The sequence below is a fragment of the Oryx dammah genome, unplaced genomic scaffold, assembly GCF_014754425.2.
Source record: "Oryx dammah isolate SB20612 unplaced genomic scaffold, SCBI_Odam_1.1 HiC_scaffold_4, whole genome shotgun sequence".
Taxonomy (NCBI): Eukaryota; Metazoa; Chordata; class Mammalia; order Artiodactyla; family Bovidae; genus Oryx; species Oryx dammah.
Window position 1 is genome coordinate 14,686,795 of NW_024070188.1, and position 18,933 is coordinate 14,705,727.

Here is an 18,933-nt window from a genome sequence, read left to right on the forward strand (position 1 = left end):
ATGCTAAAATGGTACAGCCTCATCCTATATTATACAATTTTACAAAATGTGATCTTTAAACAATTAAGAAAAGCAAATTCTTTATGTAGAAATGCAAATTAATACTTTTCCTTACATTATTGTTTGTGACGTTAAGACCAGGCCTTCCTGTTGGTTTTTCAAGACAGCCTTTGGGACCTACTGTACCTTCACGCTTCCCTGGTAATGACACTTTTCACTTTGAACATGTCGAAGGAGGAAAAGCAGCATCATATAATTTAGGAGTGAGAATGAATGGGATCCCTGAGCACTGGTTATCCCTGAAGCAGATATCTTACTGTGCATTTCACATGAGAAATCTGCTGCAGAGGGTAAAGATGTAGGTTCACAGCCAGGGCTTACCCCTCTCACAGTTCTTGAAAAAAAAACACACTGTACCAACTCATTTGGGAGGAAACGTCTGAACTAATGTAATGGATTTTTTTCCCCTTTCTTTGCTTTTTTTTTTTTTTTTTTGGTTAACAAGGATTACATCCAGCTACTTTTTAGAAGTACTATTACTATTTTGTGTGAAGTATAAGCTTGCCATCTAAGTAAAATTTTAGTAGGAGGCTTTGAAAAATAAATCTAAACATAGCACATTGATGAAATAAATTGTAGGACACCACACATTACTTAGAATAAATTTTAAGTAAAAAGCAGATTATAAAATAATACAAGCTGGAGGATGCAGATTTCTACTTAGGACAGAGAGAGCTGCAAAAGTGACCCCACTATCCAAACAAAGAAAATAGGCCAGATATTCTACAAAATATATTTTCTTGAATCCATTAGAAAGCTATAGTTATTGTGCAATCAAGAAATTTGAATTCCCAAGAGGGACTAGCCCCTCCAAGGAGATACAGGATTCACAAACTGTCTTGCCAGTCAAAGAACATGGAAAATAAAGCAAGAGCCTCCATGAGACTCAAAAAAAAAAAAAAAATCGCTAAAATTTTAACAAGGCACTCAAAAAGTTTGGGCTTAGTGTATCCATTTGGAATAACTGCAGAGCCTACACAAAAGGGTAAGTCAACTTCATCTGCATACTCTCTATGGTAGTGTTCACTGATGCTAAGAAGGAAGACTGGAGGCAGGGCAGCAGCCTAAAGAGAGATGTCCTGCGTGGGGCAGGTAGTGTGGAGGAGATTACAGCTCTGAGTACAAGCACAAATGCCATAGAGTTTTCTGGACTCTTCTCCCATACAAAGCAAAAAACTGTATTACACAAAAGGCAGCAAAGAAGCATGTGGCTAGGCAAAGAGTAGAAAAACAAAGCCTACTACTAGGCTTATGGCAAGGGCAGGAAACTCTCTTGGACCTAACATTCTATAACTGCTTGTATCTCCCATCACTAAGAACATAAACACCTATTCAAGGGCAAGGTCAAGGTCAACAACTGATACATACAAGGCAGGGAGAATTTGGTCATCAAGTGGAGGAGTGGTAGGCATCCTGAGACTTCCCTACTGGCAACTCAGGGTACAAGGCCTCCTCCAAACTACAGCTGAGGCAGAACATCAGAGAACCCCCATTTCTCCATGGATCTATCACAGAGTACTAAGCAATAGCCATCTACTGGTGGGGAAAGATAAGAACGTTAACGGAGCCCAGACTCTGTGGTACTGACCTTATGAAGGATGATAGAACGTTGAGGATGGAGAATTCATACTGAGGACAACTCACTATCATCCTAGTTCTTATCTGAAGCACAAGTCAAAGATAACCCATCTCTAGAAGAATTTCAAACCTAGAGGAAATTTATTTCTAGAGGAATTTCCTGTATTACCAGGAAACACAGCAATGTCAAAACCAAACCCAGGCAACCTAGGCAATTCCTGATCAGAGTGACTCAACACCCCCACGCTAGTGGCCTGGTAGATGTTGAAACCTGACCATTCCCATCCGTAAATACTAAACACATCAGTAGCTGCTGAGTTTCTACAGCCACAGAAAAGTCAGTAGCCATGCATTAGCCATCATTAATTAAAAGGAAGAGCTGATAAATATAGCAATATGGTGTGTCTCAAAAGCATTGTATAAGTGAAAAAAAGCCAGAAATAGAAGACCACATGTGTCATTCTGCAAATGCAAAACTCTAGATGCAAAAAAAATTGATCAGTGGTTATTCAGATTGGTAAATGAAGGGTACTGATTACAAAGGGGACAAAGGAACTTTGGGGGAAGATGGTAATATATTTTTCTTACCTTGACTGTGGTGGTTTTTGCATGGCTGAATACACTGTCAAAAACTCATATAATTTTGCTAATATACAGAACGACAGTCAAGTGTTGTTGTTCAAGGAACATTTATTTATTTGACAACTCCTTATTTTTTCAACTGATAAATGAGAAGAAGCTGGTATTTCAAAAGTATGTTTGAATAAAACAAAACTGAAATCTCTAATCAGGGAATGTGGTTTAATCATCAGTTTGTTAGAAAAAAGTAGCTTTAAATTCAGAATAATCTTCAATGACAGATATGCAGATATCTTCACTAAGCACTGAACACATGATACAAAATTAAAGGAATATTATATATTGGAGACAATAGGGTTAACATGAATGTTTTTAAAGCAAATAGGAAGTAGCAAATTAGGTAGAAAAAGAGGGTGAGAGTGATACAAAAGGGAGATGAACATAAAGCACACACACAACAGATGTTTGAAGTTATTTAACAAAGGAAATATTAACTATACAACTCAGTACCTCACAGATACGTCACAACTTTTTGAGATCATACAAAAAGTAACCTCCATTAAGAAACTGTTCAGCAAATAAAATAGAAGAGGAAAAATGAGAAGACCTTGTTTGACCCAAGTCTCACCCTATCAGTGACTTCACTGTCTGGAAAAAAAAAAATCACTCAACTTTTTGGGATTCAGTTCACTCAGCAAATGAAAAACTTCAGGATTCTTTTGAAGAAATATCTATTTGCATGAGGAATTCTTAAATCAAATGCTGAGCAAGTAAGTGTTTGAATGAACATTTGTTCTATCTTTTAGGCAAGATACTGAATAGGAGAGAAGAAAAAAATTGAATTTCTGTCACATTGCAATCAGATTCAAACCTGTATACTCTTCAAATAATACAAGTTGTCACATTTAAACATGACAAAGTAATCTTTAGAATAGGTGCATTCTGTGAAAGGGTGTTCTAATTTTAATGAGATCTCACAAAATTAGACAAAACGCAAATGGAAGTGATTTTCTCCATGATCATTATAGAATAGGAGCATTTTATTTGTAGAGGTTGATTTACCTTTGAAAATGTTTTTAAAGGAAGACAAAAGAGCTATTCAAAAGAATATAGAAAATATTTATTTAGTATTAATTATACATTTTTATAAATATTTAATATTATTTAAGAATAGGACCTACATAATACAAATGCATTCCATCTATTTGTATTTGTACACATAAAGTTTCAAAATGAAAAAAAATGTCAATGATATTTTAAGACAAATAACATGAAACTTTCACTTCTAATCTCCAGTCTTATTTGTAGGGTACTCCTGGACATTCTTTTCAGCATTTTACAGGAATCTCAAGCTATATATGTACAAAACTAAATCCAAGAATTCTTGCGTCTCATCCTCCAGTGTACCCTATTCCAGGAAGAGGCATGAGAGTTTACAAAAAATGTGAAAGTAATTCTTAACTCTCTCTTTCCTTCCCACTGCGTGTAGTAAAATGGAAACCCTATTAGAAATATCTTGTAATACAAGCAACTTATGCAGCCCAATTCCAGAAAAATAAATGACCCAATCAAAAAATGGGCCAAAGAACTAAATAGACAGTTCTCCAAAGAAGACATACAGATGGCTAACAAACACATGAAAAGATGCTCAACATCACTCATTAGCAGAGAAATGCAAATCAAGACCACAATGAGGTACCATTTCATACCAGTCAGAATGGCTGCGATCCAAAAGTCTACAAGCAATAAATGCTGGAGAGAGTGTGGAGAAAAGGGAACCCTCTTACACTGTTGGTGGGAATGCAAACTAGTACAGCCACTATGGAGAACAGTGTGGAGATTCCTTAAAAAACTGGAAATAGAACTGCCTTATGACCCAGCAATCCCACTGCTGGGCATACACACTGAGGAAACCAGAAGTGAAAGAGACACATGTACCCCAGTGTTCATCACAGCACTGTTTATAATAGCCAGGACATGGAAGCAACCTAGATGTCCATCAGCAGATGAATGGATAAGAAAGCCGTGGTACATATACACAATGGAATATTACTCAGCCATGAAAAAGAATACATTTGAATCAGTTCTAATGAGGTGGATGAAACTGGAGCCGATTATACAGAGTGAAGTAAGCCAGAAAGAAAAACACCAATACAGTATACTAACACATATATATATGGAATTTAGAAAGATGGCAATGATAACCTTGTATCCAAGACAGCAAAAGAGACACAGATGTAAAGAACAGACTTTTGGACTCTGTGGGAGAGGGAGAGGGTGGGATGAAATGGGAGAATGGCATTGAAACATGTATACTATCATGTAAGAAACGAATCGCTCGTCTAGGTTCGATACAGGATACAGGATGCTTGGGGCTAGTGCACTGGGATGACCCAGAGAGATGATATGGGGAGGGTGGTGGGAGGGGGGTTCAGGGTTGGGAACTCATTTACACCTGTGGTGGATTCATGTCAATGTATGGCAAAACCAATACAGTATTATAAAGTTAAAAAAAAAAAAAGAAAGAAATACCTTGTAAATTAAGCTAGTAATAGTGTACACAGAAATAAAAAGAAGATAACATGGTATGTTATGAAAACCTCAATCAATACTTAAGCCATTTTTGACCTACAACATAGAGAACAGAAAATGAAATATGAATAAATATTGATTAACCCAAAAAAAGGCAGGAAGGGAACAACCTAAAAAAAAGAGAAGGTCTATATGAAAGTCAAATACTAAGATGGTAGATTTAATTTCAACCACTAAGTTAAACGTATATATAGCAACACTCTAATTAAAAGCCAAATACTGCCAGTGTATATAAAAGAGAAGGATAAAACTAAGCTATTGACAAGATATGTACACTAAATATAAAGAAACATATATGTTGAAATAAAAGGGGAAATAGTATAGAATGCAGAGAGTAAGTGTAAAAAATGGTCTGGCTATATTAAAACTGTATTTAAGTAAAATCAAGACAAAAACATTATGAGAGAATAAGAAAGAAGGAATAATGGGAAAAAGTGGCAATTAATCATGAAGACATAATACTAAATATGTATTTAAGTAAGAATAGAGCTTCAAAAATGCATTAAGCAAAACCTGATAGAACTAATGAGAAAAATAGAAAAAAATCATGATTACAAATGGAGATATTAGAATACCTCTCCCTGACACTGATAGAACACACAGACAAAGATAAGTAAGGATATATCACATCTAAACTACAGTATCAATCATCTTGCCCTAATTAACCTTCATAGAACACTACATGCAACAACAGCAGGATAGTTTCAAGCATAAAGACATTGTTCACCAAAATGGATCATAAGCCTGACCATAAAATAATGCACAATTTCAAAAGACTGATATCTGACAAAATATTTTCTCTGCTCAGAACAGAATTTAATTAGAACTCACTAATAAAATATGCAGAAAATCGTTACAGTATTTGAATCCACAGCGTTAAATCATGCTTAGAGGAAAGTTTATAATATTAAATGCCTAAAATGGAAAAAGAAAAAAAGCCTAATTTAATACTCGAAGAAGAAAGCAAAAGAAGAACAAAGTAGTCCAACGTAAATGCACAGGAATAAACGATTGAGAGCAAAAATAAATAGAAAACAGACAAACAACAGAGAAATATAGCAAAAGTTAATCTTTTGGAAATATTAATAAATTTGATTAACACCTAGTTAGAGAGAAAATAAAAATTACAAATATCAAAAAAGGAGGGAATCCACTTTAGATATTACAGATATCAAAAGGATAATAAAAAATATTGTCAACAGCTTTAGGCCAACAAATATGATGACTTAGACAAAATGGAATATAACCTGGGTGGGGGGAATGCAAATTATCCAAGCTAAGAATTAACTTAAGAATATTTCCAATTTAAGAAGTTTCCAACTTAGGAAAATATCCAAGCTAAGAAAATTTCATTAGGTCTCTATATGACCAAAATTTAATTTTTAATCAAAACCCTCACACAAATAAAATTCAGGCTGCAGATTATATCCCCTATAAATTCTATGGAATATTTAAGAAAAAAACAACATGATTCTTACACAAACTCTTTCAGAAAACAAAGGAGGGTCATGCTATATTAATCTTGATACCGTACCTGTTAAGATATTACAATACAAGGAAAGAATATTATAGTCCAATATTCCTTGCTGCTGCTGCTGCTGCTAAGTCACGTCAGTCGTGTCCGACTCTATGCGACCCCAGCTTATGAAATAGAAATATCCTCAACAAAATATTGCTAAATATAGTCCAGCAACACTAAAAAAAATGATAATACATCATGCCCAAGTGTGGTTTATACTATGAATGCAAAGTTGGCTTAAAACACTGTCCCTTACAAAAAAAAGTCAATGCAATTTACCAAAAGAGCTGAATGAAATGGAAAAGTAATATATTCATTGTTATAGACACAAGAAAAGCATCTGACAAAATTAAAAGCTATGCATGAAAACAATCTCAGCAAAGTTCCTGAATTTCATAAAAGCCATTTGTAAGACCAAGGCCTTGGGGAGTTGGGGAGAGTAAGACTGGCAGTTTGGGATTAGCAGATGCAAACAATTATACATAAGATGGATAAATAATAAGGTCCTACTGAGTAGCACAGGGAACTATATTCAATATCCTGTGATAAACCATAACAAAAAGAATGTTTAAAATGAGAAGGTCTACATTTGTGTAACTGAATCACTTTGCTGTACAGTGGAGACTGGCACACAAAGTAAATCAACTGTATTTAAAAAAAAAGACCAAGGGCTAAACTCCAATATAATGGTAATGGACTGAATGTATATCAGGGCTGGATAAAACCGTGTCTGCGCTCATAACGTTAATTCAGTCTTATACTGGAGGTTCTAGCCAGGGTGGTAAGGCAAGAGAAATAAAAGCATAAATTTTGAAAAAGAAGGCACAACACTTTATTCTTCAGTGACATGATCTTCTCTATAAAGGAGCATAAATCCTTCTTAGTACTGACAACTGGAATTAATAAGTTTGCTAGGCTGCAGAATGGAAAGGTAATATACAGGAAGAAATTACATTCTATAAACTGATAGAAAATTTTAAAATTGAATAAAAATATAATTTTTATAACAATTCTAAAAATACTTATGATAAATTCAACAAAAGAGGTGAAATATCCAAACTCAGAAAATTACATAATTTGAGAGAAATTTTAAAAGATCTAAATAAATAAAGATTATACTACACTCATGGACTGGAAGCCTCTAGATTCAATGAAATTCCAATTAGAATATTCACAGGATTTTTTTTAAATAAGTAAACAATCAATTTTAAAATTAATATTAAAATCCAAAGGACCTTTAATAAACAATATTATTTTAAAAAACTAAAAATATATGAGGAGACATCCTACCTGATTTCAAGATTTACTAAAACGTTAGTGTTGGCATTTGGATAAACATAAGATAGTAGAAAATAAGAAACAGCCAAGAAATAGACCTATACATATACAGTTGATTTATTTTCAATAAAAATCTCCAGATAATCCAATGGGGGAATGAGGGAGAACTTTGACCTTTAACCCTAGACATTCCATATATGAGAGGATGGAAATCCAGCTGAGCTATTTAAAATCCTAAAAGATGCTGCTGCATTCAATAGGTCAGCAAATTTGGAAAACTCAGCAGTGGCCACAGGACTGGAAAATGTCAGTTTTCATTCCAATCCCAAAGAAAGGCAATGCCAAGGAATGTTCAAACTACCATACAATTGTGCTTATTTCACATACTATCAAGTTTATGCTTAAAATTCTTCAAGCTAGGCATTAGCAGTACCTGCACACAGAAGTTTCAGGTATACATGATGGATTTAGAAAAGACAGAGGAACCAGAGATTAAATTACCAACATTTGTTGGATCTTGGAGAAAGCAAGTGAATTCCAGAAAAATATCTACTTCTGCTTCATTGACTAAAGTCTTTGTGTGGATTACAATGAATTGTGGGAAATTCTTTAAAAGATGGGAGTATCACAGACCAACTTACCTGTCTCCTAAGAAACCTGTATGAAGGTCAAGAAGCAACAATTAGAACTGGACATGGAACAATTGACTGGTTCAAAATTGGGAAAGGCATAAACAAGGCTGTATGTTGTCATCCTGTTTATTTAACTTACATGCAAAGGAGCCTCTTGATGAGGGTGAAAGAGGAGAGTAGAAAAGCTGGTTTAAAACTCAACATTCAAAAATTAAGGTCTCAGCATCAAGTCCCATCATTTCATGGCAAATAAAAGGGGAAAAAGTGGAAACAGTGACAGATTTTTTTCTTGGGCTGCAAAATTACTACAGACAGTGACTGGAGCCATGAAATTAAAAGACATTTGCTCTTTGAAAAGAATGTTATGACAAACCTAGACATCATTTAAAAGAGCAAAGACATCACTTTGCTGACAAAGGTCCATATCGTCAAAGCTATGGGTTTTCCAGTAGTCATGAATGGATGTGAGAGTTGGACCATAAAGAAGGCTGAGTGCCAAAGAGTTGATGCTTTTGAACTGTGGTGTTAAGAAGACTTTGAGAGTCCCTTGGACTGCAAGGGGATCAAGCCATTCAATCCTAAAGGAAATCAACCCTGAATATTCATTGGAAAGACTTATGATAAAGCTCCAATACTTTGGCCACCTGATGCAGAGAGTCAATTCATTAGAAAAGATTGAAGGCAATCTGGGAAAGATTGAAGGCAAAAGGAGGATGAGATGGCTAGATAGCATCCCCAACTCAGGGGACATGACTTTGAGCAGACTCAAGGAGATAGTGAAAGACAGGGAAGCTTGGCATGTGGCAGTCCACGGGGTCTCAGAGACTCAGACACAACTTAGCAAATGAAAAACAAGACATACATCACAGAGTTAAAGATAATGCCTGTGTCCTCGAGACAGGCAAAGAGTTTTACAAATAACATCCAAAAACACTTATCATATAAGACAATGATATATTAAACCAGCTGAAATCATCTAGTTGAGAAACAGTAAATAAATATGGCATAAGGCAAACACACACACACACACACACATACACACACTAAAAGATTCAAAAATTCACTTTATATACATTTACCAGAATCTTCAAGGAAAGGTGTAACTTTATGTATAGTTTTAGAATCTGTGAAATAATTGATTTATATAACTTTAATTATACAATTAATTTTTTAAGACTTTTTGCAATAACTTAGGTATACATTTATTTTTTTTAATTTTTACACAGTTTAAAAATGGACACAACTACAAGACCTGCATTAAAAAAATAACACTGATGAAATAAACTAAAAAAAAAAATTGAATAAATGGAGAGATATTCCCTATTCATGGACAGGATGATTCAATATTGTCAAGATTTAGTTCTCTCCAACTTGATCAATAAATTCAATACAGACGCCATAAAAATCCCAGTAAATTGTTTAGTGCATATCAACAAAGGGATTATAATGTTTTTATGGTATGGGTGGCTTACAAATAATACAAATTTTTTTTTCTCACAGTTTTGAGGCTACTAGACAAGGATCAGGTTATTATCACAGATGGATGAATGTGCTCTTCAGAGTTACAGACTTCTCACATCCTCACATAGTAAGAAGCAGCAAGAAGAGAGTCTCTTTTATGAAGGCACTAATTTCACTCATGAAGGCTGTACCCTGTTGACTTAACCGCCTGTAAAATGCCCTGCCTTCTACCACCATCACCTTAGAGGTTAAGTTTCAACACAAAGATCTGAGGGAGACACAAACATTCAGATTATAGCATATCAAGAGGCAAGAAATCTGGAGGAGCCTACATAATAATGAAGGAGAAGGACAAAGTTGGAGGACCAACACCATGTAACTTCAGAGGCAGATCAATGGAATATAATAGAGGGCCCAGAAACAGACTACAGTTAACTGATCTTTGACAAAAAAGCAATAGAAATGCAATAGAGAGAAAATAGTCTTCATAATAAATGATGCTGGAACAGTCCAAAGTGGGGGAGAAAAAAAAAAACAAACTAGACAGAGACCTTATCACACGCACAAAAATGAACTCAAAATGGGTTAACATACATATAAATGCAAAAACTACAAATCTTCTAGAATATAACATAGCAGAACACCTAGATGACTTTGGATATGGTGACGACTTTTGAAATATAAGACCAAAGGCATGCTCCAGGAAAGAAAGAATTGATAACATTAAAAAAATTCTGTTCTGTGAAAGACAGTGTCAAGGAATTAAAAGACAAGCCAGATACTAGTAGATAATATTTGCAAAAGGCATATCAGGACTGTTATTGAAAATATAAGAATCCTTAACACTTAACACTAACAAAACAATCCAGTTTAAAAAAAAAAATGAGTCAAAGATCTTAAGAGTTGAGGTATACAGAAAAAGGTATACAGATGGCAAATAAGCATGTAAAAAGATGCTCTATACTATATGCCATCTAGAAAATGAAAATTAAAACAGTGAGATATCAATTCATAACTACTAAAAAATACCAAAATCTAGAACATTGACAATCCCAAATGCTGATAAGCGACTGGAATTCTCATTTACTGCTGATGGAAACGCAAAATGGTATGGTCATTTTGGAAGACAATTTGCCAGTTTATTACCAAATTAAACATACTCTTACAATATGATCTGGTGATTTGGTATTTATCAGAATATACTGAAAAGTCACATCCACACAAAAATCTTGCCATGTTTACAGGAGTTTTACTTGTAATCACCAAAGCTTAAAACAGAGATGATGTCCTTCAGTGGGCAAGGTACATCCAGACAACAAAATATTAATCAGCACTAAAAATAAATAAGCTATCAAGCCATGAAGACATGGAGGACACTTAACTGCATATCAGTAAGTCCGAGAAACCCATTTCAACAGGAACAGAATCCCAAAAGCCTAATATGATTCCACCTCTAAGATGTTTTGGTAACGACAAAACTAGAGACAGTAAGATGACACTTGTAAGTGTTTGCAAGCAGTGTGCAGAGGAGGGAGGAAGGAATAGGGAGACCACAGAGAATCTCAAGGCAGTGAAAACTACGCTATCACACTGTAATGATGTATAAATTCTAGTATACAGAGAATGCACAGCACCAAGGGTGAACCCTAATGTAAAACTGTGGGCTTTGGGTGAAAAGGATACAACAGTGTCAGTTCATTAACTATAACAGTGTTGTGGGATTGTTGATGGTTGGGGAAGCTGTTCATGTTGAGAGAAAAGAGGGTACATGAGATCTCTATTCTCTGCTCAATTTAGTTGTAAACCTAAAACTGCTCTACAAAATATGAGTTTAAAAAATAGACCACTTATCTAACAAGCAGTGGAGTGAAATTGGCAGGGTAGGCAGTGTCACAAATAAACTCTCTATTAATGTCTTAATCTTACATGTAATTTTTCTTGTCTCTCGCCCTGTCATCTGACAAGATCGTTATTTTCTGGTTGAATTTTACACTGAATCACTTACCACTGTATATGCTTATTGGCAATCTGGGTATACGTTTATTAACAAGTTTCAGTTCCAAAAAAAACACACCATACTAAAAATATTTAATGCAAGAGGAAGTTTTAAAATGTCACTTATAAAGACCATTATAAAAGGAACTTACTCTTCCCACAAATGTCTTCCTCAAACAACCTGCCAGACTAGCTACTACTTGGCAAAATGTTCTAGTATGTTCAAGACTGTTACGTGATGTCAATTTTCCAAAGACAAGTGAGAAATACAATCAATCATTCAAATTGTTTGTCTACAGGATGTCAAATATCTTCATACAGGACCAAATGTCTCAAATTCTCTAACACAATTACTAACACTTGGATTATGGTTTATAATTCCCCAAGTGCTTTATGGTGCTGGAGAAGACTCTTGAGAGTCCCTTGGACAGCAAGGAGCTCAAACCAGTCAATCCTAAAGGAAATCAACCCTGAATATTCATGGTAAGGACTGATGCTGAAGCTAAAGCTCCAATACTTTGGCCATCTTTTGTGAAGAGCTGACTCATTAGAAAAAGACCCTGATGCTGGGAAAGATTGAAGGCAGGAGGAGAAGAGGGTGGCAGAGTGAGAGAGTCAAGTTCTAGGCAGGTTGATAAGAAGTCCGGGTCCCGGAGGAGGAGAGAAGGGTCTGGGGCTCTAGAAAAGGAGATAGGGGTCTTGAATTCTCAAGGAAGAGGAAAGAACAAAGGTCCATTTTTTCTCTACATTCCTTTGTCTTAGTCACACAAAATGTTTTTTCCTTTAAGCCTGGAACTGATGATTACACAACAAACAGCTCAGTTTAAACTCTGTACTAATGGATAAGGAAATGGCAACCCACTCCAGTGTTCTTGCCTGGAGAGTCCCCGGGACGGCAGAGCCTGGTGGTTTGCCGTCTCTGGGGTTGCACAGAGTCGGACATGACTGAAGCGATTTAGCAGCAGTAGCAGCAGCAAGGATTATATAACAACAGTGTATCCTGCTTGAGGACAGTTTCTCTTTCACCTTCTGGCTAATCTGGTTATCTTAAAATGTAAATTATGGGAGTGGGTCTAGTAAGATCTTTACAATCTTGAGATATTCTTTTGATTTATTGTAATAACTAATTAAAAAAGTATATAGATCCCTTGCTTAGACTAGCAAGGCGGGCACTCTCCATCCCCCTTCTGATGTCTATGTCAGAAGCTTTCTCTTTCCCTTTCATCCTTTAATAAAACTCTGCTACAAAAGCTCTTGAGTGATCAAGCCTGGTCCCAAAGCTGAATCTTCTTTGGAGATCAGGAATACAACACCATTCACTGTAAGCTATCAAGAGGATGAGATGGTTAGATAGCATGACTAACTCAGCAGACATGAATTTGAGCAAACTACAGCAGACAGTGGAGGAAAGAGAAGCCTGGCTTGCTGCGGTCAGTGGGGTGGCAATGAGTCAGATATGACGTAGCAACTGAACAAGAAAGTGCTTTATACACCTCAACTCACTGAACCTCAGGATAACCCTGCAATAGATAATAATTAAGCCTCTTCCCTAAGAAACTGAAGCTTAGAAAGACTAGGGGAGTCTGTTAACTCAACATTAAATTTATAAATTGGAGATGTTCTCCTTGAAGAAAAAGGCACAAGAGGAACAGCCCACGGTGGGCCTACTAGCCAAGATCTCAGACACTTACTCTGTTAAAATAGTAAAGACAAACTTGTATGTATCTGTGTGTTTGTCCAGGCAGTTTGGGAATAAGGAAACAGGAGTTAATACATTTAGCATAATTATTGCTTCCAGGAAAAATGCCCTCCGAGCCTCACTGTTTTTGTAAAAGAAGCATCCCCAAAAGATAATATAGACATCAAAGTACCAAGTGTCCATAATGTGAAGGCTCATTGTGTTCCTGACATTCTGTTTTACTATGAGTTGGAAGAACAATGATGAAAAGCTTCCCTCTCTCCGTGTGCAACATTCAAAAGGGCAGTAATTACCGCGAGAGGAAAGGCATGCTTGTTTCTGGCATTTTGCCACTATTAATTTGTCCCAGGACAGTTTTGTGTCAAGTGCTTTCTATTCTTTTTTTTTAACACGGATAACCACATTTGCACAGTTAGCAATTGTTTTTGCAGCATTAGCAAGCGAAAGGAATCTGCTCCAATATGGAGTTCCTTTCTATGTGTTTCTATTTATTTAAATTGTCAAAAGACACAGCTGGTTCAGAAACAAACCCCTTAAAAACCATTCCTATTTTCCACATCATAATCATGTGATATATATTAGCAATTTATTATATTTTTCTCAACAATTTCATGTTTTGCTACTTGCATGATTTCTGCTGGCATGAAGTATTTGTTTTGTCTCCTTCTTGTAAGCACCTTGATGAAAAGAATTCCTAAGTGTGAATACTTTCCACTGACAAGAAAAATGATAATGTGGCTGTCATGTGAATCAGTGATACCCTGGAAATCTGATATTTAGTTAAAACATTTCTTCAAATTATTATAAATATTTCACAAATAATGCTTTTTACGTTCTGTCCAGAGTGCTTTGTAAGTAGTTGTGTTCCCCCTAACCAAGCTGTTATAGGAAGAATCAGGACAAAGTTTAAGAGACTTTCCTATAACTGTTAAATATTTAATTATATTGAACATGGCATTTAAATATGGATTTTGATGACTCGGAGAGAGCCATTAGAAGACTGGTAACAGAGCTATAAATTCTATCAAACTATTGACCAATAAGGCTCGCCAGCATATTATGGGCCTATAGTATTCTCTGGAGGAACAGTTTCCCGAAAAAAGATAAATTTAAGCAGGTATAGCAAATGCATAAAAACTTCAACTTAATAAACAATTTACTATAAACACCAATACAGAAAGCACACTGTCAAGTAAAAATGTACATGCTGCTTGGATTTTTTTTAAAAATGTGTTAACTTGGCTAGGCTATAGTCCTAAGATACTAAATGAATACTGACCAAGACATTGCTCTGAAATTACTGTGTAGATGTGGTTAAAATCTATGATCAGGTGACTTTGAGCTAGGAGATTATTTTAGATAATCTGGGTTACCTTGATTAAATCAGAGAATGCTCTGAGAAAAGGGATCTCCCTTGTGGACATGAGCTTCAGCCAGTGCCTGCAAGTTCTAGTCTGTCCTTCCTGACATCATGGCCTACAGATTCTGGACTTAACAAGCCAGCAGACCAAGTGGATGAGCCAATTATTTGCCATAAATATCTTAATACACTAGCTCCTGGTTTTGCTTTTCTGGTTCAACCTAATATAAGGCTAAAGGACTAGATTGAGGCCAAACGTAAAATCAGTGAGTTTTAAGATACTTTTAGTTCTCAGCTTTATAATCATGAGGCATTTTAAATTTTCTTCAATGATTATTTGTATGCTGTTTGAAGTGTGGTAGAAGAATAAGTTTATAGAATTTATGGTGGGGAGATAAAGAAAACCATGATTAATATGCAGTTTCATTTTGGGCATGTTTTAGATCAAATGTTTTATCATTTTATCATGTTTCATCATTCTTATTGGATAGGTGGTACAAGTGGTAAAGAATCTGCCTGTCAAGGCAGGAGACGCAATAGACGTGAGTTCTATCCCTGCATCAGGAAGACCAGCTGACGCAGGAAATGGCAACCTCCTCCAATATCCCTTCCCGGAAAATTCCAGTGACAGAGGAGCCTGGTGGGCTACAGTCCAAGGGACCACAAAGAGTCATACACAACTGAGCACAAGGAAAGAAAGTAACCAAAACAATCATGGAAATAGGTAAAGGATATGTGGATATTCCTTTACAGAGCAAGAATCCAAAATGGCTTAGTGAAATTCTTACAAGGAGGGTCAAAAGGAGTAACATTGTTTAGGCAGAGGAAAACTGAGCTTGACTATGACTGTTGTGTGGGATATAATAAATGATTTCACAAGCATGTACTATGAGCAGCAAATCGAGGTTTTAAAGGATGGAGGGTAGACAGTAAGATGGTTGATAGAGAAATATAAGGTCAACTGAGCTGTTTGGTACATAAAAATATGCTTTTTGAAAAGTGATCCACAAACTTTCCTTGAAAAGGATGTTAAAAATGCAGTTTCCTGTTCCCTGCCTCCAGAGATTCTTAATCAGCATACACCTGGTAGAGACCAGAAATCCTCAGTTTTTAAGCAAATGCCATTAATGATTCTACCACAAATGATACAGTGATTATACTTGAGGAATCACAGCTTCAAACTATCTATTTTTATTTGTGTTATAAAGAAAAGTGTGCAGATTGTACTTAACTTTCAATATTTTTTCATAGGATTATTATTACTGTTGGTCATTGTTTTCACATTTTTTGGTCTCATCATAAACTGTCCTGTCTACATATTCAGACTGTGGCAATTTCAACAAACAGAAGAACTATAAATGAAATAATCCTTTATGAAGTAATATGATGGTTTACCTATCCATAAATGTAAGAGTATAATATTTAAGGATAAAGAACAAAAAGAGAATGATCATAGTAGATTATTTTCTGAATTATTTTTTCTAGTTTCACTAAGATATAACAAAGAGCAATGCATAAATCTGAGGTATACAAAATAATGATCTGATATATGATAATCATTTCATGATATATATAAATATAGAGAATATTCATCTCCTACAGATAGAAAATTAAATAAAAATGTATTTTTCTTTATTAGAACTCAGAATGTACTCCTTTAAATTTTTTATATATAACATACTGCAATGTTAATTATATTTATTACATTGTACATTGCATATTCCTAGTACTTATTTATTTTACAACTGGAAATTTAAACCTTTTAACTGCCTTTATCCAATTATTCTCCACCCACCCACCCACCCCTGCCCCACTTCTAGTAACCACGAATCTGATCTCTATTTCTATTTCTTTCTTACTAAAATGTAAGAAGTATAATTGAGCTACAACACTGTGTCAGTTCCTGTTACACAATACAGAGTTCAGATATTTCTAAACAGTTCAAAATTATCATTAGGATAAGTCTAGTTATTTTGTGTCACCATGAAAAGACATTACATAGTTATTGACTATATTCTTCACAATGTGCATTTCCTATCCAGGAGTCATTTATTTCTCACTGGAAGTGTGTACTTTTTAATCTCCCTCTCCTATTTCTTTCTTCTCCCAACCTCTTCCCCTCTGGTAACCACGGTTTTATTCTCTGCATCTGTGTTCTCTTTCTGTTTTGCTATAGTCATTCACTTTATTTTTTAGATTGCTTCCCTGGTGACTCAGATGATAAAGCATCTGTCTGCAATGTGGGAGACCCAGGCTCGACCCCTGGGTCAGGAAGATGCCCTGGAGAATGGAATGGCAACTCACACCAGTATTCTTGCCTGGAGAATTCCATGGGCAGAGGAGCTTGGTGAGCTGGAGTCCATAGGGTCACAAAAAGTTGGACATGATTGAGCAACTAGCACTGTACTACACTGTACTACTGTTCCACATCTAAGTGCAGATATACAATGTTTTTCTTTCTTTGACTTATTTCACTAAGAATAATAGCCTCCAGGTCCACCTATGTTATAACGAATAGTATTACATTTTCATGGGTTAGTAATATTCCTGTGTGTGTCTACATCTTTACATACACACACACACACACACACGTGCAACATCGTGTGTGTGTGTGTGTGTGTGTATGTGGGGGTCACAAAGAGTTGAACATGACTGAGCCACTTTCACTTTTTTCACATATATATATTCATAGAACTAAAAGAAATGATTCTAACATTTGTATGAATCTATAAAATGCCCTGAATAGTGATCCTGAGAAAAATGAACAAAGCTTGACTTCAGACTATACTACAAAATTATAGTAATAAAAACATGATGGTACTGGCACAAAACCAGAGACTCAGATCAGTGGATCAGAACAGACAGCCCAGAAATAAATCCACATGCATATGGTCAACTGACAAAGCAAGCGAGAGTATAAAGTTAAATGTTAGTTGCTCAGTCATATCCAACTCTTTGTGATGGCATGAACTGTAGCCTGTCAGTCTCCTCTGTCCATGGAATTTTCCAGGCAAGAACACTGGAGTGAGTAGCCATTCCCTTCTCCAGGGGTTCTTCCAGACCCAGGGATCAAACCTGGGTCTCCTGCATTGCAGGCAAATTCTTTATTATCTGGGCCACCAGGAAAGCAAGAGTATATAATAGAGAACATACAGTCTCTTAAATAAGTGTTCTTGAGAAAACTGGACAGTTACATATAAAAGAATGAAATTAGAATTTTTTTTCTCACACCACATATAAAAATAAACTCAAAATGGATTAAAGACCTAAATGTAAGACCTGAAATCATACAACTCCTAGAAGAAATCATGGGCAGTACACTCTTTGACATTTACCTTAGCGATATTTTTTTTTTTTTTTTGCATCCGTCTCCTTGGGCAAGGGAAACAAAAGCAAAAATAAACAAATGGAACCTAATCAAATTTAAGCTTTTCTGCATAGTGAAGGAAACCATCAACAGAATAAAAAGGCTACCATTTGCATTTGATTTTCCATGTTTTCCTTAAGGAGGGCATGGCAACCCACTCCAGTACTCTGGCCTGCAGAACCCCCATGGACAGAGGAGCCTGGCAGGCTACAGTCCATGGGGTCACAAAAAGCCAGACACACTAAGCACCTAAGCACAGCACAGCATGTGTTTTCCTTAAATTATTTGTTGTTGGTATTGTTTCTATAAAATATCTAATACTATCATGCAAGAAACTCTTAAAACTTACTTCTAAACAACAGAAGCCTCAGTAAACTAATGGATACGTCTAACCATGTAAAGAAAAAGCTGTAAAACTCTGAACCATCATTAATTGTATATGAACAAGTACATTTACACACATGAAGTGTTTATTTTTTGAAACATATTTAGGGGCAAGACTTCCCTGGTGGCTCAGACGGTAAAGCGTCTGCCTACAATGCAGGAGACCTAGGTTCAATCCCTGGGTGGGGAAGATCTCCTGGAGAAGCAAATGGCAACCCACTCCAGTACTCTTGCCTGGAAAATCCTGTGGATGGAGGAGCCTGGTAGGCTACAGTCCTTGGGGTCCCAAAGAGTCAGACAGGACAGCGACTTCACTTTCACTTTGACTTTCAAGGGCCAAGAACTGCTACATTCCTCCATTTTCTAGAGTAATTTTCTAAGCAATGGGCTTATTTAAATAAGAAAGGAGTACGACAAGGCTGTCTGCTG

General features: G+C 35.8%; 1 protein-coding gene and 1 non-coding gene across 3 annotated transcripts in view; one reads left to right on the plus strand and one right to left on the minus strand.

Moving 5' to 3' along the window:
• Positions 1–18,933, minus strand: part of NKAIN2 (sodium/potassium transporting ATPase interacting 2) — a 1,197,954-nt gene that overhangs the window by 741,387 nt on the left and 437,634 nt on the right. The gene's annotated exons all lie outside the window — the stretch shown is intronic.
• Positions 18,623–18,694, plus strand: TRNAC-ACA. The gene has a single exon. It is a non-coding gene; the product is annotated as a tRNA-Cys (tRNA).